At 43.8% G+C, this 3,807-nt stretch overlaps 1 pseudogene; it reads right to left on the bottom strand.

The window, feature by feature from the left end:
- Positions 1–1,900: 1,900 nt before the first annotated feature.
- LOC147966361 (uncharacterized) lies at positions 1,901–2,869 on the bottom strand (annotated as a pseudogene).
- Positions 2,870–3,807: the final 938 nt, after the last annotated feature.

The raw sequence follows: 3,807 nt of genomic DNA, 5'->3' as shown, positions 1-3,807 counted from the left end.
ACCTAAATTACTCCCACCATGACTAGCCTTAGGCCATCTAGGGTTGCAGGATTAAAAAAATGAAAAGATAATAATAATTATATGAACAGTTCACACTCTTGGTCCACCCTGTCCGAGTGGGCTAGCTCCGCTACTGGCGTAGTAGCTCAAATTTTGAACGGTGATGTAACTACTCCCTCCTTCCATCTATATAGGGTCTAATGCGTTTTTCAAAACCTTTTTAATTTAACTATTAATAAGATTAATAATACATGAAATGTATAATGTGAAAATTATATCATTGGAAGTTTCTTTCACGTATGAATTTGACGTTATGCTTTGTGTAACTTGCATGTCATATATTATTGCTCTAACACTTGGTCAAAGTTAGCCTCAAAAAACGTATTAGGCCCTATATACATGGAAGGAGGGAGTAGTCACTTTGTCGCCTCTGATTTGATCTAGCAGCCCAGTAGGTGAAGCGCACGTGCTGCCTCGATCCTAGTGTAACCGATTGGTCGTGGCAGCATATTTGGTTCAGAGCAAGGTTAATAGTATAGCCAATAACCGGTTATATGAAGTTGCCACGTCATCTATAGTCTACTCATATAATTGTTAGTCATACTTGTATGTTATGCCATTAATATATGGTTCATCTTTTTCTCTCACAAAGGATGTTGGAGTCCATGCTACGACTGGCTATAAATCTACAACCGCTCTCTCCTCTTCGCTCTTCTCCAACTAGGTAAAAATCTAATGTGACATCTCTTATAGCCTGCATACGTCACCCTATTATACTTGCTCTTAGTCACGCCATGAATGACACACGGTGATATAGAGATTCAAGCATGCTAGCCCCATGTACCGTCTGAATGTTTGAACATAACTCTGGATTATAAGGAACCATCGATGGAGCTGAGATATGGTGGAGCTAAGAAATATTTTATAAGAAGAACATCGAGTCGAGAAAGCTTGGTTCGTGGCGGGCGACAATCAGGTTAAATGATAACACTGTAGGCCTCAGCTAATAGGTGATAAAGTTTTACAATGATAACACTTATGTCAGCCACAACAATATGACCACACAACCAGCACATAGTATCGGGTTAAATGTATGGAAAATTTGTATTATTTTAGAACACATTTGTGATACATGTAACCGAATTAGGAACTTCATAAGATATAAAGGAAAATGTACATACTAACTTGTACAGTCAAGGGGAAGCTCGTGCAAACTATTTTTCCTTGCATGTGAAACTTCTACTACAAAGAGGTAAGGAGGCATTGAATTGATCAAACTACAATTTGATCTCAAGCATTACAAATGTTACAGTATTATTTTACATATAAACAGACATTTTATTCATCACCAGTCATAAGCTTGAAGCATTATAATTGTTACAATATAATTGCATATATTTTTTCATATAAACAAACCTTTTATTTCATTTCATCATCAGCTATATGTAAAAGCGGTGAAAAAAAATACTTTAGTGCATGATTTTGCGACAATAGAGCCAATAGTGTGATCTGATCTTTTCGCCTTGCTTGGTTCTCCTTCATAGCTCTTCGTTGGTGTAGGAGTTGTGCTGTCATGTCGCTGTGGGTGAGGTATGGCGTTGATCTTCATGTGTCTCCACACCGCCTATTCAGTGTGGGTTGGTTTGATGATCGTTTATGGAGAAGTCGGAGTCCTTTCTTAGAGTTTGAGATGGCAATGACGCCTCTATGGAAGAAGTGATGACGACGATGTTGTTGTGCTGTCTCGATGAGGTCCTTTTTGAAGTGACGTGCGTAGGTATCTTGTGTGTGTCACTCAACGATTTGTGATGATTTTTGCCTGGTGTTCATCAATTAACTCTTTCTGCTTGATTAATGGATGGAACAAATCTTTTGCCTCCGTTTAAAAAACCAAATCTTTTTATGGATGATGTGCAGGTATCAGCCAAAATGGCTGCCTCGAAAGTTTTGCGGCATCTTCACATACCCGCAATTCCTCGGTGTTTGTTTCGATGTCATACACGTGCAAGAATTTGTCGTATCGGCTCATCCAATACACGCTGTTAGGTAGCAACCCAAACTTGCTAGCCGAACACCATCCCACGGCATGGTTGCTCGCGCTAGCAAGTATTGCCCGATCACCGATGTTGTCCACCTTAGCACATCTGGACCCGGCAAAATCCATCTTGTAGACGGTGATGTCCGCGACCTTGTTGGTGTCTAGACCGGCAAAGAAGATGCACAACGCGTGGAGCTCGCCGTCTAGGTCGAAGATTAAGTGGTTCCAATGCAGACACACTTCCCCGTTCGGAGGTAAGGTGAGCTCGACCCCCTTGGTCGCCACGGTGCTGAAGACCGGCTCCGGCGAGAACTCGAGCACACCGCACTCATCCTTGTCCGATACTGGGTAGTAGAACTTGCCACCGGATGCCACGAGCCCAGATATGTGCTCCTTAATCCACTCCCGGTATTCTCCGAGTACGGCCCAGCTGCCTCCAAGATCATACTCATGCCTGACCCACTCCGACGTGGTCGAACCGGCGTGGCAGTATCATAGGACGGTGCTCTCGCATGGCTCGGCCAGGACCACCGTGCAGCCCCCGGGGCCGGCGGGATCACCGGACAACACGCATTCAGAACCCAACGGTGGAGCTTGCGCCAACGGCGGCAGCTCAACCTGGCCGCGCTCTGGATCCTGTGGGTCCCACAGAAAGGTGGCGGAGGTGTCAGGGTCCCAGGCGAGCACCCAGCCCTGCGCGGTGACCCAGTTTCGGTTGGCTAGCAGCGGGCCGATCTCGCACGGCCGGTACTCGCCGTCGGAGGCGCCGTACAGCTTCTTCGGCCGCTTGTCGCCGTAGTTGAGGACGAGGCACGGCAGGGACGTCGCCATGGCGCGATTTGGGCTGAGAGACTCCACTCGGTTCGATCGCCGCGTAAGGTGTGGGAGCTGGCTCGATGACCCAGCCGATGCGGTGCCCGTTGCCCTATATATAGTCGTGCGCACGGCGCCGGGGCATAGCCCAGTTCGAGTCGGCTTCACATAACGACGTGGCCTAGTACTTGGGTACGAGTCGGATTCAAAACCAAGCACCGGCTCACGTGGTCACCGCGAAGCACGCGTATATATACAGTTAGATGAATATACAGTGTATCATTTTTTTAACCTTACAGTGTATCGTTATTGGTTACATCAACATTTTCCGTTTAGAGCTTAAGATTAGGAATGTATATCTACTAGTACATCTTAAACCTACCTGGAGTTCTTTATTACAGTAGTAAATATTTTCATTTGCGCTGCACAAAGAAAAAAAAAACGTTTTTTCGCAGGCAACAAAGAAGACAGTGTTTTTTAAACAAAGAAAACAATGTTGGGCCTATAATTGCGGATATTACATTTCACTATTATTTTGGGACAAAATCCACATACATATGTGGACGTGTCCTACATACCTCCACAATTTCTTGAACAATATATTTATTAGCACGCGACAAAAAGAAAAATGTGTGATCCACAATAGCAAATAGCGCATGCATTATAGATCCATATTGTGTTTTGTTAAGGACAAGGGATTTTTGATCCATATTATAGACCCACAAAAAGAAAAATGTGTGATCCATATTATAGATCCATATTTTTGGAATCCATCCCGTCTGTTTCTAAAACCTTAACCAACGATATTCTATTTGTTGCCCACAACCATTTTTGCAATACCTTATATTTATCAAAATAAATCCATGGCCCACCCATATATAAGTTTCACTTAGGGAACCCTGTCTTCGTATTTCAAAAAGGTATCTTTATATTTTATCGAATTCTACCCATAATCC

Source organism: Triticum urartu, chromosome 6A (assembly GCF_056163025.1).
Source record: "Triticum urartu cultivar PI428250 chromosome 6A, HENAU_Tu73, whole genome shotgun sequence".
Classification (NCBI taxonomy): Eukaryota; Viridiplantae; Streptophyta; class Magnoliopsida; order Poales; family Poaceae; genus Triticum; species Triticum urartu.
The sequence above is the reverse complement of the archived record's forward strand: the minus strand, read 5'-3'. Positions and strand labels throughout refer to the sequence as shown.